The 15,348-nt window shown below is 34.6% G+C and overlaps 1 protein-coding gene across 13 annotated transcripts in view; it reads left to right on the forward strand.

The window, feature by feature from the left end:
- LOC144962948 (uncharacterized) overlaps window positions 1-15,348 on the forward strand; it is a 74,747-nt gene that overhangs the window by 10,759 nt on the left and 48,640 nt on the right. For 6 of the 13 annotated variants that reach the window (XM_078896395.1, XM_078896383.1, XM_078896398.1 and 3 more), the window contains exon 2: window positions 8,003-8,051. The exons of 1 other annotated variant lie outside the window; for it this stretch is intronic. The gene's annotated coding sequence lies outside the window, so the exon portion shown is untranslated. Of the gene's footprint in view, window positions 1-1,480; window positions 1,877-8,002; window positions 8,056-15,348 lie in introns of those variants that run through there. 6 more of the 13 variants (XM_078896396.1, XM_078896384.1, XM_078896400.1 and 3 more) reach the window with 3 other exon arrangements.

The following is a 15,348-nucleotide window of genomic DNA, read 5'->3' on the forward strand; positions in this document are numbered from 1 at the left end:
ATACTTGTCATAACAGACCTGCCTACTTGAAATAGGAAAATAAAAATCGTAGTTTTCAGGGTTAATAAAATCGTAGCTATTTTAACTATCCTTTAAAAAAATCACCGGAATTTTCGTCTATTAAGGTATCAAATTTTTAAAAAACGAGAAAAACGGATTGGAAACGTAATAATGATGGTGATGGTGGTGGTGGTAATAGTGATGGTGGTGGTAGTAATGATGATGGTAATATTATTATTGTTATTATTATTATTATTATTATTATTATTATTATTATTATTATTATTATTATTATTATTATTATTATTATTATTATTATTATTATTATTATTATTATTATTTTACGTATTGGTGGTATTACGATTGTTGTATTTTTTGTGGTTATTAATGGTATCAATTTATTGTTTGGTTGGTTCCATTTACCATTTTTTTTCCACTTTCATGTATGTGGTCATCAAATTGTATGATTTAATGGCGAAAGCCTAAGATTGAATAAACTTTGTAATCTCGTACGGTAATCATCATTGTCAACGACATCGTCGTTGCCATCATTATCATCATCATTAACAACAACAACAACATTAACAACAAGTACTACAATAGCAATAAAAACAATATCAACATCATCATATAATTTTCGTCATCGTCTCCACAACTATCATTCTAACCAACAGCACCACCAAAACCACCACCATAATTACATCCTCCCTCACCGTCTCCTCTTCCTCCTCCTCCTCCTCCTCCTCCTCCTCCCACCACCACCACCACCGCTACCATTATTCCAACCACTACCACCACCGGCACAATCATTCTAACCACCAAGAGAGCAGTAAAAATGATGCAATTTGAGCTCTGAATGAAACTCGAGTCATATCGCGGTTGTTGCTTCTCGATGAAAACTTTAAAGTTACTACGTACTTCTGAAAATGTAACAGAAATATCAATCTCGCCGTTGAGAGGGATTAAAGCATCTCTTTAATTTTTCGAGTGAACGAAATAGACTTGTATTGTCAAGGTGTTGTCGCATTTTGTCTCGTCGCTTTATTTTTTTTTGTTGTATTCTCTTTCGTGATTCATTTTTGATTACGTTTGGAATAATTAAAATCTACTGGTATTGTCATTTCATTGTGAATGTGATTATTTGTGGTTGAAATATTTTATTTTTTTAAAGTTGAAATATATATATATATATATATATATATATATATATATATATATATATATATATATATATATATATATATATATATATATATATATATGACCGAATCATCTTTGCCCCACCACTATAAATAGGCTAGAACCGCCACTGCTTTTCACAGTGAAATAATACAGATATAGGTAACCAAATAATGGAACTTAGACTCTCGTGCACGCAAACATACACAAACACCCACACACACACACTTACACACACACACACACACACACACACAAACACGCACATACATACTCTAATAATAGAGCGATAATCCGACAGGTAATAGAACAACTCGCGTGAAATTAGCAATGAGGTCGGACATGACGTTGTCTACTCAAGGATGAAATTATTTTGCCCCGTATTCTCACCTCACCCTGCTGGAAACCTGGCGCATCTTTCATCGTTAAGTGGTGTTGTAATGACTCTTCCTTACACGTGAACATGTGGTTAAGATAGCCTATCTCTCTTCCTATTTTTGTTATGGTTTAAACGGATTTTCGGTGTTGTGTAACTTCGTTTATGACTGCGCCCGACTGTTGTGAAACTGTTTTATTTATATCTTCAAAGGACTTCGCTTTTTTTATTTGTTTGTTGGTTTGTTTGACACACATAATTCAGAGCTGTCACGTCCAAGACGGCCGGTCATGCTATGAATGGAATTATATATCTGGTCGAGTAAGTTTTAAACATTTTAAAAACTTTTTCTTTCTTCCCTTTTTAATTATTTATTTATTGATTTATTTATTTATTTTAAGGGACGTTGTTAGTTGCTAATGTTTCTATTATTTTATTTCACCATAATATTCTAGAGCTCATTTTCATTGTTCATTTAGTCTATCTAGGTGCAGGGAGGTACATGCTGTGTCTTCTATCCCCCCATACCTGTTTTCCAATTGTTTCCTGTCATTGTCTTGGAATGAGATTACTTGGTTTTGTCCTGATCCTTGCCGGAGTCCCTTGACTGGGAGGGAAACAGTCGAATGTATAGTTATAGTTTTGGGAGATGATATTTTTTTCCTTGTAAATCATCTCTCTGTTATGCATTGTATTATGTTTAGTTTACATATTATATTATATGATTGGTAAACATTTGAGTGTATTCCTCTTAGTTGGGACCTGTGCTTGTGTCTGGATGAGACTTTTAGGTGATCTCAAACTAAGTACTTTAACGGTGTGCTCTTGGAATCTACATCTGTTCCCTATTTGAACCCTTTCCCCTTTGTCTTACCTTTTCTTTTGTGCTTTAATTGTAATTCTAGAACTTTTTACTATCCTATTCTCTTCCTTTTTACTGGCGCTGATATGACCTTAATGTGTTGCAAGCGCCGTAAAACCCTTAAAAACAAAACAAACATAGTCTATCTAGGTAAAATTACGTACGATATTTAATATGCTGTATTCATTCAGTGAACTGAACTTCGCACCGTAATTGGTAAATGTCAACATTTTTTCCATTACCTAGAATTCCAACCTGTTTAGGATACGATTTGGAGTTTGATTTACTTATAATTTTTTAAAAATCTATAATACGCAAAGTCCGCTGTCCACAAAGATTTAAAATAAAAAAAAATTCCTCTGTGACCCACAAAGGTTTACATAGATAACTCCTATAAATAGAGCTCTGTACTGTGACGATGACTGCTCACAACTTTCTTCTTAGTTGCATTTCGATTAATTAGTTGTCATGACAAATAAAAATACGTATATTATCACGTGTCAATAGTCCGATCACGCCCTTCACTCTTTGTACAGGCAATGTTATTTTATTTAATGATATACATAGCGCGGTATTATATCCAAAAAACAAAATCGTTCAAGGTTGTTTTAGCTATTTATACTTATATGAGTTCCACAGGCCCCGGTCCCATAACCAACAGTAACAGCAGTGTGCCTTATTTTCAAAGTTGTCGATTATTCCCGACTCCGAAAGCTGAGATTATGATCGTAGTGGTTTTATCGTGCTTGGTTTTCGTGCTATAATGATGGCTTTTTAATCGGACCAAGTGATTAACCTCATGTCCGGAGCTATAGAGATTTCCTGCCGTGCCTTGGGGGCGTCTTTCTTCTATTTTTCTTTACTGAGCTTTTACACCGTGGGCAATAGGATTTCTCGAGTAGTCTTTATCGCTTTTAAATATCCCTGTCGTAGGTTATTATTCTCCAGGTTTGTTTTTTTTTTCTTCTTTTCTTTATGGTCCATGAGGGGTTATTTTTTAAAATTTTTATGGTAGGTAGATTATTTATATGTCCAAGCTCGAGATAGGAATAAGAGGCCCCACCTCGACGTGAAAAGATATGCAGGTCTGACATACGACAGCAATTATGGGCCTAGCACAGCAATTATGGGTCTAGTTTAACATTATTATAATGGACAATATTTTGCGTCATGCTCTGAGATTTCCATTACAATAATGAGCCCATAATGAATTGGGTTATTTGACCTGCAGATAAGTGCACGTGGCCACACCCCCATAATATTTACGATACACATGTGCGATTTCTGTAGTGATTCCATAAGCGTTTCAGATAGCAGCACACACAGCATTTATTGTTTATTCTTTTTTCTTCTTTTAATTTTCCCTTTCAATTCTCATTGCTTTTCTCAACATATATTTGTATGGCCGGGTTTTGAAAGGCATGCTTTTGAAGTAAAAAATTCAATGTCTTCCTTCAAAGAGAAAATATGTTAGAGATGTTTCCCATTTCAACACATTTGCTGTTATTTTTGCCCTCAGACGTTGCCCATGCTATTGTATATTTTTTTTATTGCTTGGTTTAGGATAGCTGATTTTGAGTAAAGATATTTTTTCCCCGATACGTTGTATTGATGTTGCGTAGAATACATCATGCCTCATTAATTTTGTTTGATAAAATTGTCCGTATTTGAATCGGATTTTAAAAAGATGCAATGTCTTGATCATAATATACATTCAAATGCAGAGAGCTTGTCTCATAAATTCCTTGCAATTGAATTCAGTATCATGTCATGATTTGCCAACTGCCATCTTTATTCTTTGATAATTGAGCGGGTAAAATGTTTAATTTGAGACTCGCTTCCGTTTATTACATTTTTCCTATTGCTTTCAAAACAAGAAAAAACAAACAAACTAACTTGTCAATTCTTAGTTATTTTATTGATCAAGATCGACGTGGACTTATCTGCAGGCCTGATAGCCCACATTGTTATGGGCCCATTGTTGCAATGGCAATACTCTCAAACCGTCACAAAATATTGTCTTTTACTATTACAACAATGCTAAATCAAGCCTATAATTATTGCGTTCGGTTAGCAGACATGCAATGTGTGCACCTTGATCAAGATTGATGATTGAATTCTTTTAGTTGCTAAAATAATGTCTGATATTTCCATTATTTGACAATAAATTAAAAGTGAGTTGGATATTTGTTGGTGCACATTTGATTTAGGAAAATATAGTGTGTAAAAAATCCAAATGTTAAAGTTGAGCTTGAGCTTCAGCTTTTATATAGCGCAATATCCACTAAACGTACTCAAAGCGCTTTACAAGCGATCCCTGGCCAACAGCAACACTAAACATGTAGGACGTGACATGACGCCTGTTAGGCGATATTACATTTTTTTTTCGGACAAAAACAACGCTGATAACGACCAGGTACTCATTATACACCTGATTACGGTGAGAGAATGTGAGTAGAGAGCCTTTTCCAAGGATTCAACTATGCGTCGAGCAAAAAAATGCTTTGTTGTCCTTGCGTTATGTGTTGGCAACTCTGGCAGCCCATCCTATTTCTATGCGTTACACCATTTTTTTTTTCTCCCAAGGCAGTAAGATTGAATGTCGGTCACCTGTCCAGTTTTTCTTGTTTTAAGATGACGTCGGCATAGCATGATTGAAGGTGCCCTGTCCTAGAGGTCTCTTCACTTATTCATTCAATCAGTCATTCATTTATTCATTTGCTTATTCGTTCATTCATCTTATACGTCAAATGATTAACTTACCCTCCGTATGCGTTTAGTCTTAACTCACTTAATCCTAGAGATTTTCGCTACTTTTCAAAATTGGAAAAAAAAATGTATAAAAGATGAGCATGTACATAGATACATGTAGTTTTATTCAATTATCACTAACATGCAAGAACTAACAACATTAGCTTTGATACTACGCCCATAATTTTGTCTCATAAAAATGTAATATATAGACATGGGGTAAAAGTAACCCTATTAAACTACGGATATAGTCGGTGTTAGGGTTGAGTGAGTTAAACAATAAGATGCCACATGATCGATTTTAACCACCCGCTCAAATCATTTCTGACAGATCGAGTATTACTTTCGATGTTGCACCCAACAAAAATTTATCTCGGTACTTTCCTGATGATAATCTGTAGTGCATATTTAAAAGTCTAAATTTTGCTCGCTAAATACTTTGATACTATCAGCTATGTGATACCGTTCTCTGAAAAATATTTGCGTATCTCTATAATTTTGGCCAGAAAATTCGTCCTTCAAATATCGATCGATTAAAATGACCCTCGTCTTGGCAAAAAAATCAAAACAAAAACAAAACGAAATACAAACACACCCAGCAAACTTTCAAACCTGAATCTTCTCGAAGTCCTAGGTTTGAGAGCTTTTGCCAAGATGATGGTAATTTTAGTTAATCGATATTTGATGGACGATTTTTCTGGCCAAAATATATACGTGTTTTTTTTCTGTTTGTTTGTTTGTTTTTTGTTTTTGTTTTTTTGTTTGGGGGGGGGGGGGGGTTCAGATAACGGCAGTGTACGTAAGCGTGAGAAACGATGACTGACTTTCCTTATTGGAGAGATGAGTTTTGGCACATCTTTCCACGTATTCTAAGAGACTGGTGGCAAAACGTGCGGGTGTTTATAACTAACAAATGCTGGCTTTTGAAAATTGAATTTACAATGAAGTAAAAAGGTTATACTGCAGTCCGCTTTAGATAATGTCTCTTAAAGTTAAGTAAACTTTCGCTAAAGTTGGTCTTTGAACGTGGTCCCAAATTTTGTTCTCAAAGAGTGATTAGATTATTGTTTTCCTTGAGAGAATTGGATAAGATCAACCTAGGATATTATCAACGCTTTATCTGACTCCTGAGTGATATTCTTCTTCTTCTTCTTCTTTTTCTTCTTCTTCTTCTTCTTCTTCTTCTTCTTCTTCTTCTTCTTCTTCTTCTTCTTCTTCTTCTTCATCTTCATATTCTTCCTCTTCTTCTTCTTCTTCTTCTTCTTCTTCTTCTTCTTCTTTTGGGCACCATCGTCATCACCATTATTATTATTATTATTATTATTATTATTATTATTATTATTATTATTATTATTATTATTATTATTATTATTATTATTATTATTATTATTATTATTATTGTTGTTGTTGTTGTTGTTGTTGTTGTTGTTGTTGTTATTATTATTATTAGAAGTATAGCTGTTTGGTTTGCTACGAAGTGATGGAAACGATCAGCTAAAAAGGACCCGATATATGTATCAGATTGTTTAATATCTAATTTAGTAACCAACGACCGTTACGGTGCATGCTGGTATCGGCATCATAACTAACTGTTTTCTTGTTTCGCTCTACATCTTTTTTAACGACTGACTGATTATGAATCATAATAATGATATGCAAGCAATAAATGAATAAATAAATTGATAGATGATGGACGAACAAGTATGGAAATAAATTATAGAACAGATTGAGCTTCCGTGGAATACAATATTCACGAAATGTGCTCTAAAAGTGCATGACAAAAAAACAAACAAAACAAAACAACAAAAACACACACAAAAATAAACAAAACAATTCAAATAAAGACGACTTGACTTGATGATAAGAAGTAGGATATATGATTTAAAAAACATTAATACAATTTGTATTGCAAGAGAGAGAGAGAGAGAGAGAGAGAGAGAGAGAGAGAGAGAGAGAGAGAGAGAGAGAGAGAGAGAGAGAGAGAGAGAGGGGGGTAACAAAAATAGAAAAAAAAACAAACAAAAAAACCCCCAGAAAATAAATACAAAACGAACAACAAACTAATATTTTAAAAAAAAATACAACGAAAAACAAAACAAAACTTACAAAAATACAATGATTACAACAACAACAGCAGCAGCAGCAATAACAACAACAACAACAACAAAATGCTGACGATAGCTTTATTATTCCCATGTCAGTGTGATCGCAACACCGTTCATCATGCCTCATAGGATGACTGTAGATATTTTGTATGTAACGTTTTTGACCCCTGTCTCCACCACATTCCATACCCATCTGTCGCCCTGTACAGTCAATTACTCACCCTTTGACTTCCCAGGTCTGCACGGAAATGCTTGCCAATTTCTGTGTACCTAACCCTTCCACCCGCCGACTGTCATTTATTCATCTCAACTGTTTGTAATTAATTATCCTATCGCCGCTTCATCTTGAAAAACTTTCATGAAATCTACATTTCGATTCGATCCGAGTGCTTTATCCAGGGGTAAGATCTTCTTCTCCTGCCAAACCAGATTGGAACAAATTATTTATTGGAATTCAGAACAATTTGATTTTTTTCTTTCATGTTTATCGTGGTTATAGCATCCCCATGATTTACTATAGTTAGAACGAAGTTGACGTCACACAGGTCTTTGTTATTTTTTTGCTATTTATGAGTTTATGAGTAATTCTCACTAAACTGTATTAACCAGACTATAAACGTTTAAGGTTACACATAGTTGTGTGTGTTGGTCCGTTAGGTTCTTCCGGATGGCAATGTTGTGAGCTTCCTAACCAAGCGCATACTATCTATATACCTTTTTTTTTGACAGGGAAACTAATGGCAAGTTATAACAGCGGATTTAATCAAATGGCAAAAATGTAGGTAAGATTTGATCTTTATTTCATTTTTTTTTTTTGCTTCCTTTAAAAATGCGTTTATTTATTTATTCAATTATCTATTTATTTTATTATTACTATATTATTATTATTATTATTGTTATTATTATTATTATTATTATTATTATTATTATTATTATTATTATTATTATTATTATTATTATTATTATTATTATTATTATTATTATTTTTATTTTTATTTTTACTGTTTGTGGCTGATTTGCATGGTTCGGTTTAAAGTATTCTTGGTGACATATTTTCTAGTAGTATCTATTTCTTACTCTTTCACCTACCCCGCCCCCTCTCTCTTATTCTCACTTCTTTCACTTTTGAATACCACAACCATATAACTCCATTGACTATTTATTGTCAAATAAATGTTAAGTCCTCCTTTATGTCTTGTCCAGAACTTCAAAAGAAATGTAAGACCATAATAACCCACTGCTTTGTCCCGTTTGGATAATATATAAATATAATATTTATTATGTATATTGTATTTCATTGCCCTGGGCCTCCTTCCACTCTTATCTTTTCATTCGTTCTATGAATTAATTCCTTGTTGTGGACTACACACAAATATATGTATGCTTCTTTGGAGCAGGGTCTCTTGAACACATGTTTTAGTATGTAAGATATTTTACATCAATGTTTTTTTTCTATTTTGTCCCGTTTTTCTTCCTCTCACTGGTAAGAATGAACCCCCCCCCCCCCCCCCCGCAAAAAAAAAAAATACAAAACAAAAAACCAAAACAAAAACAAACAAAAGCAAACCCCTTCCCCCCAAAAAACAACAAACAACCCCTCCCCCCCCCCCCCCAAATCAACCAAAAAAAAAAAAAAAAGAACAACAACAGCACAATATAATATTTTATTTATTGAAAAAGATGTTGTGTAGTTTCCTAGATAATAGAACAATAATGATGTGAGGGACTCATTTCAGTTGTGTCAACAAATGCACAGAACTAATAGAGATTATCGCCGACTTAAATTTAGTCATCACTTTAAATTGATTTAATTAAAAATCTTTGGTTTAAGACTATGCGATTTAGACAACTTAAGTTTAAATTATAAAAGGTGTCAAAATGATGTGTATTTTGTAACTTGAAAATCGGCTCCGTCACTGACTTTCTTGAGGCATGATTTCATGGTAAAAATACATAACTGCGAGTTATCGCATATCACAATGCGCCAACTGTTACCCCACATGTGTATAATATTGTCCTTAATATATTAGAGTTGGAATACATTTATATTATTCTCTTACACAGAGTTTTAAAAAACAAACAGATAAAAAACAAACAAACGAACAGGAACATAAAATGCTTACAAAAAGAAACCCGATAATCAAATCTTGAGCTTTATTTAACACAGCGCAATAACCAACAGCGCAATAACCACTTATTGTGGTGAAAACGCCTTAGAAGTTGTCTCAGGCCAACGGCAGCTTTGATAGGATGGCCCGTGACGCCGGTCAAACGGTTTTTCATCTCTTTTTAAATTTTAAAAAAAAAAGTCATATATTTATGTTATCAGCCAGGTACTTATTTTACACCTGAGTATGGTGAGAGAACGTGAGTAAAGAACGTTTTCCCCACAGACTCAGCTTTGTCCCGCTCACATTGGGACTCAATCATCCCGTCAGTCATACCATACCGTGAGACCACAAATCCTAAGTACTGATACAAATATTACTATAGATAGTATGCGCTTGGTTAAGAAGCTCACAACATTGCCATCCGGAAGTATAACAGACCAACACACAAAACTGTGTGTAACATTGAACGTTTATAGTCTGGTTAATACGGTTGAGTGAGAATTACTCATAAACGCGGATGGCAAAAAACAATAACAAAGACCTGAGTGACGTCATCATCGTTCTATCTATAATACAATATTTACTTTGTGGCTTATAATATAATGGAAATATGGCCATCATCTCTTGTTTGTATTTTGCACGGAAACCAGTTTGACCAGACCATGAAACTTTTCACCTCGCGAACTTTTTTGCTTAATTTTTTTCCCCCCCCTCTCTTTCTTCATTCATCAATATACATTGACGTTCTCTGTCATGCTCTGGACCCCAACTTATTGCCGGCGACAGCTATAAGGAAAAAATAAAGATGCTTTCCTGATAAAAATATGAACTGCATATATTTTTTAAAGGTCTAGTTAGCTAGTGATCAGAAAAACCAATCTCTGAAAAGCAGTTCTCTTCCTTTTCAGTTCTTCTCTTTTTTTGACATTGTGTTAACACATTATAATCGGCATTTAACTAGTAACTACATACACAAAGCGGAAGTCCACTAAGTTTATCACGACTTCAGCTTGCTATTAATAAATGCCATAATTATTTTTGAGTATGTCGTCTCGCTCTTTGCACTTGAATTATGAATAATAATAATGGCTACTTTCTATCCGCCTTTGAATACAATAACGTCCGCTATCCACCTTCAGTGTACTTACGTTTCATTACATTACTATGCAAAGACCTATCAGTATCAGGTGTTCGGTCGTCCCTCTTATTTTGGTGACTGTAACAAAAGCCACTAATAATAATTCTCTGTCCTGCTTTCAAGTTTCTCGGGCGGTCGGTCCCCCATTCCTACCGTGCTATGTTTGCTTTTCATCTCTAGCAGTTTGACATGACCCCTTTTGGCAGGATTCTAGGAACAGGCTTGTGTACACATTGCGTTTGGACGGCGAATAAGTGGCAAGAAGGGCAGTGGGCAGGGTCCACGGCTTTCCTTTGCATCTCTGATGTAACTAACACTTAGCTCACAAAAGAGCTTGCCATGGCAAATTCAAACATTACTGAGTTTGCGCCAACGGGTCCCGTTAGAGATAGACGACGATTGGGATTGTTTGGAAGCTTTAACCCTTTGCCCTTTGTGTGTGCGTGCGTCTACGTGGGAAAGGGTAAGCAAAATTTAACACCTACTCGCTAGCCGCCAAGGATTACGTATTCATTTCCTGAGCAGTCAATTGGGTATTAAAAAAAAATAATGACAAATAATCTTATCGCGATAAATTTGAAAACCTCATTGTTGGAATCAGCTTGAAAAGTGGAGAAAAATTGTCTTTGTCTCATAAAAATCGGTCTAGAAATAACCTTTTTTGTAATAGATTTGATTTTGAAAACAGCTTTCTCAAATTTTATAATTTTATGATAATTTCCTTGTTTTCCGGTCGATGTTCTTGATTTATATATCGTTTTTCATTTCTCAATGAGACGAACGCACTGATGTAACTCGATTGATTCAAGAGTTTAAAACACATATTTCGTGTTTTGATTGTGAGTCCAGCCGTACTAAGAATTCACGAGCGTTGAGATATGACGTAACTATACATACAAGACCTCGTTCTCCACGCCACAGTAGGGCTTCCATTCATCGCTTTCGGTCAAACGTGGTCTTTGAAGTTACACAACATATACCGCCTGTGATGCCTGTACATAAATCAAGGGTTGAGCTGACTCATTTTGACAAGCGAGCTATCAAAAGAGCAATCGTTGATTGGTCAAAAACTCAGAATTTCATATAAGGACACAAGTTCTGGAAAGCGATACCCACCCACCTGTCAGTGGACAGAACTGATATGACGAAATTAGGGCTCCATAAAATGTTATATCATGGTAGGCTCCACCCTCTATTTCTGTTCTGGCGTAGATGTAGAAGGCGATAGCATTTCGGATGTCATAATGACTAGTGGGCAAAGGGTTAAAGCTTCCAAACAATCCCAATCGTCGTCTATCTCTAATCGGCCCCGTTAGAGCCCCGATGCGCAATCTGTCTATACAGGCACACTTTATTATTTTTTATATCCAGAGTTTGTTTTCCATGATTGAATTTGTTTTAGTCTCTCTCTCCTACTTATAGCTAGCCGAATATGAAGCAAGGGTGAGGGGAATCTCACATTTTATTAAAGTTTAGTTACATTTATTATGACATATTTCTATTATCTTGTTTAAGGATGTAAATTATAACAAGTCTTTTTCCTTCTCTTTGACATGGAAAAAAAAAAGAACTGAAAATTATCGATTTGGACGACGTATTTGTTGCAGTCAGTCTTATCGACGTTTAGAAAATGACGAGATAATAACTGCTATTCGATTATCACATTTATTAATCACTGCCTGACACAAAAACGATGATCCGATATAAAATCCGGTCATGTGTTTAGAACAATTATATTGAATACCGTGTTTATATAGATAGGGCTTATATACGACATTTTAATTACCTTTGTCTAGGTAAAACGCTTTATTATTGTCATAACAAAACTTGCCTGAGTATTTATATAGCACAGTATCCACTAAACGTGTTCAAGACGCTTTGCATGGGGTCCTTAGCCAACATAAGTAATGAAGATGTAGTGGGACGAGACATGGCGCCTGTTTGGAGAAATTACATTTTTTTCCGACAGAGGCAATGCTGTTAACGGTTAGGTGCCCATTTTAGCTAAGTACGGTGAGAAAATGAAAGTAAAGAGCCTTTTTCAAGGACTCAACTAGCTCAAAACGGGACTCGAACTGTGGACCTTCCAGTCCGAAGGTGAGTGTTATATCACTAGACCACTTAGCCGCACAAGATTAAAAGCACATTCTGCTCGATATCTCCTAAGTCATAAAACGAATTATACTTAATTTGGCAATTGCGTGGGATTGACGATTATAAATTCATTATCTTTATCATTCTGGTGTACACGGACATGGACATATCGCCAGAAGTATCAGATTAAGAAAAAGAAAATCGCTATTAGATGCACTGCCATAACTAACATGAGTGTCGGTGTCAATTTATGATGATGGTATTAATGAAGATGATGGAGATGAATTATTATTATTATTATTATTATTATTATTATTATTATTATTATTATTATTATTATTATTATTATTATTATTATTATTATTACTATATTATTATTATTATTATTATTATTATTATTATTATTATTATTATTATTATTATTATTATTATTATTATTATATTATTATTATTATTTGTTTATTTATTTTTTAATAGATTTTTAAAAAATATTTTATTTTATTTATTTATTTTTTTAAATCATGTTTTTGTTATTATTATTATTATTAATTTTATTTTCGTTGTTGTGGTTGTTATTGCTATTAATGTTGACATTCGATGTTTCATTTGAAGAGGTGATTACCCTCCTAATGCGATGTTATTGAAGATGGTATAATCATCTAACACCGACACTGACACCCAGCAATCAATATAATATAAGACTTATCAATTGCCTCTTATTAGTTCTCTCGATACGCCTCCATAGATTGTCATTCCAGATTTCACAACATACAATGTCATACAATGACATATATTATGCATGCGTTCTTAAGAGATTTTATTTATTCATTATTGGAGCTAATGGTCCATGAAATGTTTTGATAACAATTATATTAGTTAATGGCGATTGCTTGTGCGGCTATTTGGTCTAGTGGTATGACACTCGCTTTCGGATCGGAAGGTCCAGGGTTCGACCCTCATTCGGCGCATAGTTGAGTCCCTGGAGAAGGTTCTTTACTCACATTCTCTCACCTTAGTCAAGTGTAAAATGAGTACCTGGCCGTTAACAGCGTTGTCTCTGTCTGAAAAAATTGTAATATCGCCTAACAGGCGTCATGTACCGTCCTAAATGTTAAATGTTGCTGTTGCCAGGGACCCCTTGTAAAGCGCTTTGAGCACGTTTAATGGATTGCGCTTTATAAAAGCTCAATGTAAGACAATTTTTAAAAAAATTCCTGGTAATATCTTTGGCAAACCTTGGTGATCTAAAATTGATTCCTGGAATTGTCTAAGATTCAATCTTTCTATTGTCATGTCGTGTTTCCATGCATAATATCAATGTTTACTATTGGCTTTACTGTGTATTGTGGGTTAAAGGCGACGGGCACTTATTTACAGGTCTGATAACCCAATTCATTATGGGCTCATTGTTGTAATTGAAATATCAAAAAAATGACGCAACATATATGATGCACACTTTGGTTAAGGAGTCAAAGAACTCATAGCACAAAATAGCTATAATATAATAACATTTGCTACTTGTATTTTTCATTTCCTTGACTAAGAGCATTTCTTTAACAACCCTTTTTTACTTACAAAATTATTCAATGTTGATGTAGGTGTGCCATTTTTCTTTTCTTTTTTTTTTTTTTTTCAAAGACTAGGACTAACGTTTAGAAATAATTTATATAATTTGATGCCTGGTTTTATAAGTATGGTCAAGATAATCACCTTCAGTTTTTGCTGTTTTCCCTGCATGGCTTTAAAAAAAAAAAGTCCCACCTGGCAGTTGTATTATGATGATTGATTGCACGCGCCAGGGCATCCAGAGAACCAGTATTATTGTGAACTTAAGAAAACAGCATGCTTGTTCAACTTTTATTTGCATACACACACACACACACAAACACACACACACTCTCTCTCTCTCTCTCTCTCTCTCTCTCTCTCTCTCTCTCTCTCTCTCTCTCTCTATCTATCTATCTATCTATCTCTCTCTCTCAACATTTTGTTAGGTATGCGATATATTATAGAACTTCGAAAACGATTGATCACAACGATGATTTAAATCTTTATAGGCGGTGTTCTATTTTACTCGAACCTGACGTCATACTTTCCCACTTTCTCCAAGAGAGCATCTGTTACAACCCTCTTAGCGAAAACAGTTTGGTTTGCTTGTTAAAACATTAAGATCCGTGGAGAAGCTGTAGTGTTGATAGAAATCTCGTCTCGCCGTTAATGGGTTAAGCATTACTGGAGAGAATTACATAAATCCAACATCCTAGTTCTTTCCCGATAATTTTGCCGTAATCTGAAAAAAAACCCACGTATTTAAAATGTTGACCAGAAAACTCGTCCTTCAAATATCAATCGATTAAAATCACCAAGTTCCAGGTTTAAGAGTTTAGGACAAGATTGTAATCGTTGTAATCGATCGATATTTGAAGGACGATTTTCCGGCCAAAATTATTGTTAAATTAATACCTACGTGTTTTTGAGAGTACACAGTATTGCCGACCCCTTCTCTGACCGCCAAGCGGGGACAGCAAAAGCTTCTTTCAACAACCTGTCGCTTTGATTTAATCTAACACAATCAGCGTGAGAGAAAGTGACCCGGTTGATTTCCCCTCGCCTTATCGATATCACTGGGATCAGAAAACCTTTGTCCGAATGGACATGTTTGGCCTTTGCTCGACAAATTGAGGAAATTGACCAAATTGGATTAGATCAAGCTGGCTGTGTGGCGGCTATCG

Source organism: Berghia stephanieae, chromosome 1, assembly GCF_034508935.2.
Source record: "Berghia stephanieae isolate SIO BIC M18660-M18661 chromosome 1, UCSD_Bste_1.3, whole genome shotgun sequence".
NCBI classification, from domain to species: domain Eukaryota; kingdom Metazoa; phylum Mollusca; class Gastropoda; order Nudibranchia; family Aeolidiidae; genus Berghia; species Berghia stephanieae.